The sequence below is a fragment of the Macrosteles quadrilineatus genome, unplaced genomic scaffold (genome assembly GCF_028750875.1).
Source record: "Macrosteles quadrilineatus isolate MER2022 unplaced genomic scaffold, UCM_ALF_1.0 Scaffold_24__1_contigs__length_1734639, whole genome shotgun sequence".
NCBI lineage: Eukaryota > Metazoa > Arthropoda > Insecta > Hemiptera > Cicadellidae > Macrosteles > Macrosteles quadrilineatus.
In genome coordinates this window covers 800,507-813,004 of record NW_026542617.1, presented here as the reverse complement: position 1 = coordinate 813,004, position 12,498 = coordinate 800,507, and the positions used below count along the sequence as shown (strand labels likewise).

Genomic DNA, 12,498 nt, shown 5'->3' with positions numbered 1-12,498 from the left:
AGATTTTAACAACGTATTTTTAACATTTTTATCTTGTCTACGTGCTATTAAGTGAACAAAAATTTGGTTTGGAAAAATCTTTTTGTCTTAAAACAATCTATACATGTTTCGTAGACTAATTGTAGAGTTACATTTTCTAGACATTATATTTTGTTAATTCAAAATTCTATTATTGTTGAAAGTCTCCAAACACTGGCCATTTAACAATGAACACACATTAGTTTTTTTTCTGACAGTATTGTAATAATTTACCTTAAATCTAAATATTTTTACATTTTAAACTTTTACAGACTCATGCATATATGAATACAAGGGTGTATGAGTGTAAGTAGTTTAGTTTGTAAAAACTGTTTTAAAGTATTAAATTTAATCAAACCCTACCTTAAAAGTAACACCTAGGAGTCCTCTGGCTTCAACGTAAGCAACGCTATCTAACGTAAATTGCAGGTTTCACATTCTGTAGGTGTTTAAAATAAGAATAAAAAAAAAAACAACTGTATACTTTTAAGACACTCTGACACTCATGACATTTAAGTTTATTCGATCATGTTTGTCATTTTTTTTTAAAGGAGTTCAACAATATATAGTAGTACTTGGTTTAGTTTACATTGAAATGATTTTGAATTATTCCGAAGAGGAGTAGTTATACGCAACTGTGTTGTAGTAGTTCAAACGATTATTTAAAAATACGTTCTATGGAAAGAAACTATTAAAACAAAAGAAGAAGGCTAGACTACGAATCACTTTGTGAAATTAATATTTTATTCCAACAATGTTGAATGTTCCTACACAATGTTCCCTCCGTAATTAATGTGATAATGTACATACACCACTTTTAAATTCATTGAATAATCATTTTTCCGAATACGCAGGAATACAATTTAAACTGTTAAGATCCCTAAATCAAGTAGGCCTAGTCGTACTATTGGACATAGTGTTCTAGTGTTGAAACAACAGCTTTCCTTGAGGCCGATTTCCTTAATAAACCAGTAAATAATTTCCTTAATAAATCTGTAATAAACCAGCCACTTTAATCATTTTCGTTTTAGTACTTCTCGTGAAAAAGATATGGTCCAGTATACATCGAAATATTTATTTTTTAAATAAAATTATACCACCCAGAAATCAATAGTGACCAATTGTTCGCTTGGAAAAATCGAAACACATTATATAAAGTGGATATTACGGAAAGTTGCGTTGAGTACAGTACTAGTAGGCCTATCGTCGCAGCGAACGCTCAACACAATGAAGCAAACACGTCTTGTCCTGTTTGAGCTGCAACTTGACAGGCCTACGGAGGGATTGCTAAGAAACACATTATATAAAGTGGATATTACGGAAAGTTGCGTTGAGTACTGTACTAGTATCGTCGCAGCGAACGCTCAACACAATGAAGCAAACACGTCTTGTCCTGTTTGAGCTGCAACTTGACAGGCCTACGGAGGGATTGCTAAGAAACACATTAAATAAAGTGGATATTACGGAAAGTTGCGTTGAGTACTGTACTAGTATCGTCGCAGCGAACGCTCAACACAATGAAGCAAACACGTCTTGTCCTGTTTGAGCTGCAACTTGACAGGCCTACGGAGGGATTGCTAAGAAACACATTATATAAAGTGGATATTACGGAATGTTGCGTTGAGTACCTACTGTACTAGAATCGTCGCAGCGAACGCTCAACACAATGAAGCAAACACGTCTTGTCCTGTTTGAGCTGCAACTTGACAGGCCTACGGAGGGATTGCTAAGAAACACATTATATAAAGTGGATATTACGGAAAGTTGCGTTGAGTACTGTACTAGTATCGTCGCAGCGAACGCTCAACACAATGAAGCAAACACGTCTTGTCCTGTTTGAGCTGCAACTTGACAGGCCTACGGAGGGATTGCTAAGAAACACATTATATAAAGTGGATATTACGGAAAGTTGCGTTGAGTACTGTACTAGTATCGTCGCAGCGAACGCTCAACACAATGAAGCAAACACGTCTTGTCCTGTTTGAGCTGCAACTTGACAGGCCTACGGAGGGATTGCTAAGAAACACATTATATAAAGTGGATATTACGGAATGTTGCGTTGAGTACCTACTGTACTAGAATCGTCGCAGCGAACGCTCAACACAATGAAGCAAACACGTCTTGTCCTGAACACGTTCGTCCCAATACCTCTTGACAGGCCTACGGAGGGATTGCTAAACAAGCGCGTCCAAACGTAACCTTAAATCCGCTTACTTAGAACTACCTGCTTTAAATTTGGAATTCAGTGATTCCTTCGTCGACCAAAGGATTTTAGGAATACGAAATCAACTTATGACATGTTCTAGGATTTCTTACTTAGTGAGTTTATTTGCGTGTTTATCTACATCGAGACGTTTATCTACAGTTGACAGTCAATCATAACAAATCCAGAGGCCATTGTCTATGTATGAAACCTCTACTATGTTATCGTACTAAATAGATGGTCAATTAGAGACCATTAATAGAGTGGACTTTGACATTATTTATTCTCTACAACAGGCTACTTATGAGGTACATATAACATCTCGTGTGTACCGGCTCAGTTCTAGAATTGCTTTAAGCTTTCCAGTTTGACGCTGAGTAGATAAATTGGCTAGAGGATGATATATTAATATGCTAAAACTTCTTTTTCGAGAATAATGAACGAAAATGTGTTGATCGGATACGCCCGCAGTGAACGTGTTAAATGATACAGTGCCATTCGACTGTTACACCTTTGTCGAAGTAGAATTAGAACCAGGTCTTAGGTCCATGTTAGATTATGAAATGAGTTAATTGTATTTGTCGGATCCCACAAAATTATGCTAGTTTATTTTTAAAATCAAGCCTTTCAAAACAAACAAAAAACGGTTAAAACATAAATTGCTAAATATAACGTGTTACAGCGCCCAAGAATTCCTTAAATGTTTTGAAAGCTCTTAAATGCAACTATTGTAAATATTAGAATTAGTAATTGCTGTATAGAATAGTATTTTAGTATTTTTGTACTGTTGTGACCAGGTTAATGCAAACTGTAGCCTACTATTGTTACTTTGGCCCAATAAAATGATTTGATTTTATTTTATTTAAAGAATTAGAGTGCTATGTTTACGTAACCTCTGGAGCTCCACTTCGAAGAATGTAGAACTATAAGTAAAGCAAGACTTGAAATTTAAAATCTTGATTGCAGCCAAATCTCGACTATGGTTCGGCAATATCGAGCGGGAAAACTAAGCTACGAGCGTCTTGTTTGTTTGAACACCAAGATCTCGATTGTTTCTTTAATCCTTGGAGGCAATCTTTTCAGCGATTATGAGACTTTCCTTGACAAATTTCGGTTATAAATCTCTAAAGTGTCACAACAAGTTGTTTAAATATTATAACATTAAAGTTTTAATATATTCATTTCCCCATTTACTTTTTAGAGTAGTTAGTCCATGGTTTGAATTTAAGCTATCTCCAGCCAGTGGTAGATTTATTTCTTATACTTCCCATCCTTTAATGAATCGAGAACAGTTTAAGATGAACTTCAACCAGGTAACAAGAATTATGTAAAAAAGGTAATTAGATAAACTAGAATCATCCAATTACCATAGATTGATCCAATGAAAGTTGATGATTTCACAAGTATATGAATTGGTCCAATCGACGAATACCAATTGACTCTTATTGATTCATATCCATATATATTCATATATTTTTTTAGGGAAATTACCAACTACATTTTCGGCACAATGGACGAGGATCAAGATGAAGCATTTGTTTTGTTTATAACCATGTCATAACCAGCCGACTAACATTAAAGAGGTCTCAATTGGCCTGTCCTAGATTAGGGGACACAATGAGATTTGCCTGATGTGTTTTGCTATATATATAATCCACGTATCATCTATTCTATCATTACTAACTATCGTCACATATATTCTGTGATATAACGATTCTAGATATTTCTATTTACTGTATAAAGGGATCGTGTGGTTGAGTTCTCGACTCACATATTTGTCTCATGGAAGAATAGATTTAATAATTTGAACGAGTACAAATCGATATTCAAACAAATCATGTGTCACTAAACGTGTTTCCTTATAAATCGTGGTTTTCGAACTTAAATGAAATCACAATGATAATGATTTTTACTATAACTAACCACAGTAAAAGGATTTTGGATTCGAAAATCTGTTCTAAATCAAATTTTTAGACTAAACATTGTTCATCAGTATTCCACGATGAGATTTATCACAAAAATGGTTTCATAACTAAACACATTGACAAAGTGAATGTTCCACCAAACTAAAACTATGCCAGGAGAGGCCTACACAATATTAATTTGTTAGTACAAACGCTATCACAGTAAAGTAAGGAATTTTAAAATTGATGATGACCGTTAAATTAGATAAAAATACCCCTGCCTTAGCAAACCAATTGCCAATTGCGACTATGTGAATTGCAATTTGTCTAATAGGATTTTTACCAAAATATTTAAACAAGTCATATTTATTTACGGTTCAAATAACATTATATTTAACTAGTACTTAGGTTTGCTGCTACGGGGAAGGGATAAAGTAGGGTTTTGAAAATTGTAATAATATAATAAGATGAAATAAATAGATTCGCCAAATTTATTCAAAATATATGTGGATTTCATTATAGTTATTATGTAGGCCTACACAATGTTTAAAAATAACTGAGACCGTTATCCTTTTATACTATCTACGTAATATTCTATTGGCGTTTTTGTGAATTTAGTTTTAAAACCCTAAAACCTTCTTACTTAATCAAGAAAAATTAATGTGAAATTCTGTAAAAACTTTTTGTATATCTCTTGTAATACAGTGGATTTAACGTAATTCTAGACATCTCCCATGGTTTCCCCAGTTAAAAGCCAGTTTAAAGATTTACTAACAACAAAACATTTAGATCAAATGAAAACTCTATACAAATTATAAATGTTAATTTGTCCCCTACGTCGTTTTATAAATTTCTGTCAGAAACTGAAAACAGCATTTCTTTATTCCATCTAGCCACACTAGAAGTAAAATTTTATTTGTCACCTAAATAAAAACGAATCAAACCTTTTTTCATACAATAATTACTTAATGGTATTTATAACACAACCTCTTTATGTCCTGAATGGAAACAAAACAATTTTAAGCGTACTCAGTATGAACAATTTTATTAAGTGTGCAATTTTGAGCAAATTTCTGTATAAAATCAAACTTATAATCAATAATCCTTATCTACAAAAGTATGATGGCTAGAGGAATGGCTTAACGCATTTTTTTAACTTCTTTTATGGGGAGAAGGGAAAAAGCATTTACGCACACAGGTGGCCAGCCTGTAGTGTGAGACTCCTGAGAGGATCAGACTACTCACTAAACAACCCCTATAATCTGTCGGACACAGACCTGTGACTGTTTGTAACATTTCATCAAGTCAGGCCAACATGTGACCTATGCCCTAGGGCTCTCACTGTTATTTTATACCCTAGACCGCATCCCGGTCAAGGTCGATCTTCTTGGAGCGGAGAATACCCTTGACGATATGCGACACACAGGTCTAATTGTCCTCACCCTCCAACGTACGGTCATCCTAATGATGGCTCATTAGGATGACCGTGTCCACCGACAGCAGTCCTACGTTGTATTGAGCCTCCAGACGGGGCCTTTCCCAACGCGGACAGCGGGAAAAGTGTGTTCCACGTCTTCGGGAGTGCCTGGGCAGTAGATATAATCGGGTGACACAGCTTTGCCATCCTGAACAGGTGCGACTGGAAAAATCCGTGACCCGTCAGAAATTGGGCAAGGTAAAAATGTACCTCACCGTACCACCGATTTACCCAAGGTTAGACTTGCTGAATCAGTCACCTGGTCCAGCGTCTCCTGTTCCCAGCTCTCCTGTCAGAGCCGTTAGGTGCGGGTGAGCTTCTTGCCTAGACCTCTCCACGCCGCTTATATTGCCTTCCTCTCCGCCGCCAAAGGTTTGACGGGGATGACTCCAGCAATCACCAGGACGGCGGGTTCGGACTCTGATTGCTGCCAGACGCTGCACTCGGGCGAGTCCTGTACACCTCTTTATTGACTGCATCTGGCCATACTTACACATGGTACAGGAGTACGGACTGGACCGCAGACATCAACAGCCTTCAACGTTCCCCACCCTCAACGGCACAGAATCGCAATCTCAGTTTTGCTCAGAGCGAGCGAGAGACCGCATTCTTACCACTAACTCGATAACAAATACCAATATCTTCCCAACCAAATTCATTGAAGGTTTATGTTCAAATTAGAATACAGTAATTAGTATTATGTATGGATAATAAAGTAGAATACAAATTAGGATAAATTCTTGATGAGTAGTATAATGTTTTATTGTAATCGTAAGTAATACAATTTTCTTTCTAGAAATACAGGTATTATGTAGTTTTTCTTCATCATGAGACTAAATTGAGCGTAACAATAATTTTTTTAGGTTTCATCGCAACAGTAAAATTAACTTTCATTTAAATAGTTAGAATGTATAAATAGGTGCAACATAAACTCTGAACAAAGTTTTATTGAGTTGAAGGTTACGAAAGAGTTGCCAGAACGAAAGTCGCGTGGGATTTGATGATGTTCGTAAGGCTTCATGTAAACTGGTCCTTCTTACACCACCGAAAAGTATAAAATCGACGTTAATTTAAAATATGTCACTATTTTTTCTTTATAGTGAAAGCACGATTAAAATGATGTTATTTTGAAATTAAGCTGCAAGAAACCCTTTTTTTATACTGTTTGGAGTTTCAGTCGAGAATATTGTCATTAATTTACGTGTTTAATTTAAAATGAATAAAATCATATTTAAAAACACCCACCACAGCAAACCTGCACTCCTGCAGAGTAAGCGGATTTTCCATTTACCTGGTCAGTTTCACTAAAATATTCCCTTAAAATTGTCAGATTTATTTTCTATTAATTAATTGTTAACAAGTATTTAGGTTAGGGCTGCTTCGGGGAGGTAATAATATGTGTTTTTCCAATTGAAATGTTAAGAGCTTAGTTTAAATAAACAAATTTGCCAAATTTAATTCGAATACATCCCTAGACAAAAAAACCCCACCACAGCAAACCTGCAGACTAAGCAAATTTTCATTCGCCTGAATTGATTTTAAATTAAATCTATTTAAATAACATTAGGTTTAACTAGTACCTAGGTTTGCTGCTCAGAGAGGCTAATAAAGTGTGGTTTTTAGTAAAATATTAGTAGCTTACTATAAAATAAATAATTTTGACAAGTTTGATCAAAATATTTCCATAAACAAGCAAGCTACATTATTTTACAATATTCTCCATAAGAATAACATGGGAATTTTAAATTTGCAACTTTTCAAATTTTCTCCGTCACCAATAACAGTACAAAAACACTAAATTATTTGTTTTTTAAGCTCTTTAAAATGGTCTATAGAAAAATTGGGAAAATGTTGTGTTTTAAGGGTAAAAAATGAGAAAAATCATTTTTTACCCCATAACCCTGTAAAACCCTGTAAAAATACCCATTTACATTTTTTCAACCCCCATAAAACCCTGTTTCCATGGTCCGATCATGCTGGTTCGCGAACTCATTCAAGTTTATCCCGCCTTACACCTTAAAATCAAATTTCATCAAAATCTGAAAAAATACTCAAGTTATCGCGTTCACATTAGCAGCTTTAATCACTACCCTAAAATGGAGTATTTTTGAGCATCCATAAAAATTATTATCATACAAGTCCATATTAACTGACATCATTAAAATCTACAGCAAATTCTAGACTCACACAAAATGGTTGCCATAACACATTTAATTAAAAATTACCATGTTTAGGGACTAAGTGTATAGTCGCACTTTAAACTTGTTCTGTCTATTTATAAACAAAAAAACTTAGTGATCCATTAAATTACACTCAATTATATTGGATTCTGTATATATGCCCGTTCAAAAATAAGGTAATCTATTTGGAATATTTCGATTCATCAAATACAAATCTCCCATTGAGTGATCTCATTGTAAGAGTAAAAAAGAACACAGAGAAACCTTGGATATTTCAACCATAATCCAGTGTTAGCTATTCTAAATTTACGACGGATTCTGGGCTGACAAATGGAAATTTCAATCGGCCGTCAATTCTGCTTGGATAAAACATGCTATCTGTTCAGTTACAGGCATGGGTTTGGTCTTCATAACAGTCATTAGAAGCGGTTTCCTGCGTTTAGCTGACCATATATCGTTGACACAAAGACTATTAATTAATTATTTAAAATTTGTTGTATTTTTAGGGTAATTATATTCAATCAAAATATTTAATTATAAAAAAAAACTGAGCATATTGGAATGTATAAATATGTAAAATCCAAATATTTCAAATCGAATCAAATTTTATGTCAGTCATTATTATAAATGTAAAAACCTACAAAATACTTCTTCCAATAATCACACCAGACTGCTTTAGAACTAATTTCGATATATGTTTACATAAATTTATGTGGTAAAGATAATTAATTAGGAACATTTTGATTGTCCCTTTACTTTGCATAGAGAAAATTAAGGAGGTGTATTTTTTAAATGGGACTTTAAAACGAATAAATAGTTTAATGCGTGAAGTTTGACCTATGTACAAGATTTTTTAAATTCTGTTTTTGTGAGAACCGATTGATACAAAAAACCTAAATTAATGTTCTGAGAATGGATCGGTGTTTCAATGATGTCATTAGCCAGAACACAAACATCCCAAACTTGTTTTAATAAATCACGTTTTGTAAATGTTTCCCTCAATAAATGTGCAAAACCCATGATCGAGTATAAGCAACGCAGCAATGGATCACAACAATATTTCTTTCCATGACTAACAAGAACTCATACTCATGAATAATGCATTTTCATTTTAGTTTTCGAAGTAATTTCAACCCATCTAACTACCTCTATAAACGGATTTTACATGAAATATGGGTAATATTATTCACACCATTTGGGATTATATTCATTAAAAATTTTAAATATATAAACATAAATGATAGGAATATGTATTGTTTGACACATTCTTGTCGTTGATGCAATAGCTTTTGTCATCAAAATCATCGCTTAAACCAGGATGGTCCTGATCGCATATTGCATCCCAGGCGCCATCGCATATTTATGGCTTGTCAACAGTTTTCATGTCCCCCCTCCCATCCAAGCTACAGCAAATATTTTCTGGTTTTTCAGCAATGAAACTAACGCATTTCAATAATAATGATTTTTAGTAATGGTGAATTATTTGAGGTGTTTTCAATAACTTATTGAGTTTTGTGAAGCGAACGTATTTTTTACCGCATGAGAATGAAACTAATACATGTACCACCGTTATCCTACAATGGGGGCTTTTCAGTCAATTTCTTAAAAATGCTATCTGGACCTGAGAACGGATCGTATGAATGGTTAAATGTGATGCCTGTGTTGGATGTGAGGGAAACTATCTAGCACCTTTCTACAAACTGGAACAGGTTAAGCCTACTATGATTGATCACCAAATAAAAAACAAGTCTGGCATGCACCCATGACTGTCACGGAAGAAAACAGGTACAATATAGGTACATAACAATCAAGAGAAAAGGTTGATAGTTTCAGCCCAGCTTATATGAGTAAGTTCGTTATTTTCAGACGAGAATTACCACAAATTATTGCTATCTAAAAAGTCTCAAACATATACAATTGGATGTATGAAAGCTTTATCTAAAAGTTTCTAAACGGGGTTTTTTTTATGGGTTGTATGGAAGTGATACCTTAACATTAACGATAATTATGTGCCCACCACAAATGTTTAGGGACTGAAACCCTGTCAATGTCGTATTTAAACATGTATTCACACGCCACAACCGCCATGAGCGATTTTCCTACAGATCTGTATCCAGGAATTTCACATTTTCAATTGTAATTAAAATATAGAAAAATCGTGTTTTGAGGTGAATTAAAAATTGGATAGTGAATATTTATGAACCAGAGTCTGCATGGACACGTTTTAGCATAATCTGACTAAATATAGCATCCTACATGGTCACTGTCGCCTATTAAATGTACTGTATGTGTTAAATGTGTGTATCTTAAAATCCCTAAACTATAGGTTTCCATGTGGATTTATCAATTTAAAAAATGTAAGACTGCCGTATTTTAAATACGATTTTATAGTAAAACATAATTAGTGCGATTTAAAATATACAGGGTGAGTTTTAAATGAGTTCCCCCCCTACTTTTTTCTACATTTCTTGAGATATCAACTCCGGACCACGTCAGATCATTGTAGAGTAGTAAGTACTTCATTTTGACCGGGTAAGAATTTTTGGCCGCCATATTGGATACAAAGTGTTTTTTTCAAATGTAAAGGTAGGGTTGTGACCCATCGTTTTAAACTAGATTTTTATGCTGAATACGATGCTTCAATTTGTTTTTTTAAATCTTAATTTATCTAAAGTTATGAGAGCTTTTTATAACATTATTTTTAGCCCATTTTAACATTGTGCATTTAGAAACCAAGAACATAATCACAAAATAGAGCTCAACCTAACTCAACCTAACTATAAACCTAATGCAATATTGTAAAATACCCCTACACGTCTAGTATCAACGTGGAAACCTTAGGGGGAAAATCTTGGGATTAGCTGCATTTTCTTAATAAGTATAGTTTGGGATTCTCACGATTGTTCAATTTAATTTGCATGGTAAAATTTACATTATAAAATAATCCCAAGTACATAACTAATACAACGCTATCTAATACCAACTAAACGATTTGTATTCTTCCATTCTATAAAGGTAGATGTCTGTAAAGGTATCATACAATTGTTGCTAAGGAAACCCTATTGTAAATTTATAAATGATTTTTAATGTTCAACTAGTTTACTCTCGTTAATCGTATAACAACACATACTATATATATATTATGTAGTTTGTATATATATATGTATTTAGTACAGTTGTTTTAAAATCACAGATATCAGCTAATTGAAAAAACCATTCTTCTGTCTTTCCTTTAAATGCTAGGGTACTAGGCTCTAGCCCAATATCATCCCACACGTTACTTCAGGCTAGAATCTTGGTTCTACAGGGTGTTTCAGAATTCGTGTCGGGTATTTTAGGGTATTATTCCTGGTAAGAAATCTATTTAAATAGCATATTTAAATTGTCAGGAAGTCCTGAGTCGCTATTTCGTTTTTATCACTTATTAATTGTTTTCTAAAAAGTAGTACAAGATACAAAATTAAGAAGAATGACAATTTTTAAAATTCATAAAACAAAATGGTGGCCATATAAAATTTTGCTTCTTGAATGACTAAAAAACAGTTGATTTTACATCAATAACCTTTTTCAGGCAATTCAATTACAAATTGATTGACACCTTACTTTTTAAGGAAGGACTAATACTAACAGATATGACAGCTTTTACATGACCGCTGGATGTTAGATATAGTGCATGCCGAGGCATGCGGCCTAAGTCTGCCACAACAATGCAACAGTCTCCATCCCCTTTGTAAGTAATTTTTAAGCAATTTTCGATTATTACAAACAATAATAAAATATTACATAACCCCAAAAGTTTACCACAGCTGATAAGTTTGGGTGTTTTGTGTGAATTTTAAAGACATTAAAAAGGTGTAATTTTTAAACCATCCTAATGATAGATAATTGATAAAAAATACACTTTTTGGATTATGTAAAATTTGATTACTGTTCGAAATCATCTAAGATCACTCAAAAATAACTTTCAAAGGTGATGGAGATTGTTGCATTGTTGTGGCAGACTTTAGCCGTATGCCTCGGCATGCACTACATCTAACCTCCAGCGGTCACGTATTACTAAAGCTACCATATCTCGGTTAATATTTGTCAAGTCTAAAAAATAAGGTGTCAATCAATTTGTAATCTTGTAAGATTTGTGTAAAGTCAACGGTTTTTGAGTTATTTGAGAAACAAAATTTTAAATAGTCGCCATTTTTTTATTACTTTTAAAAATTGTCATGACTTTTTTTAGCTTGGTCTAGTTGTCATAAATGTTCGTGCAAAGTCTCAATTTCATATCTTTTACCACTTTTCAGAAAACAATTAATACTGTAAGTGTAAAAACAAAATAGTGGCTGTGTAAGTAACTAAGGACTTCCGGACAGTTTAAATATGATATTTGGATATGTTTCTTACCTAGGAATAATACCCTAAAATATCTTACACGAATTCTGAAACACCCTGTTCAACATCGTTAAAAGCCATTATTCATTTATGGGAATTGAGCCTGTGATGATGGGGACTCAAGTTCCTCTCTTTACCACTAGACTAGCTCGCTTCCCTTAATCCACAGATAAAACCGTTTGCACCACGAAACGGTTATGGGTACAGTTATACGAGTATATGAAAGTTTTCAAATAATCTTGAATCTGATATGAATAATTTCCTATGTACGAGTATGGTTTTTCAACACATCCATACCAGATACCATATACATATTGGTATTACGCTATATCA

The 12,498-nt window shown here is 33.8% G+C and overlaps 1 protein-coding gene across 13 annotated transcripts in view; it reads left to right on the top strand.

Moving 5' to 3' along the window:
* The window catches only part of LOC129005578 (muscle calcium channel subunit alpha-1-like), a 304,273-nt gene that overhangs the window by 29,248 nt on the left and 262,527 nt on the right, over positions 1-12,498 (top strand). The window lies entirely within an intron of this gene.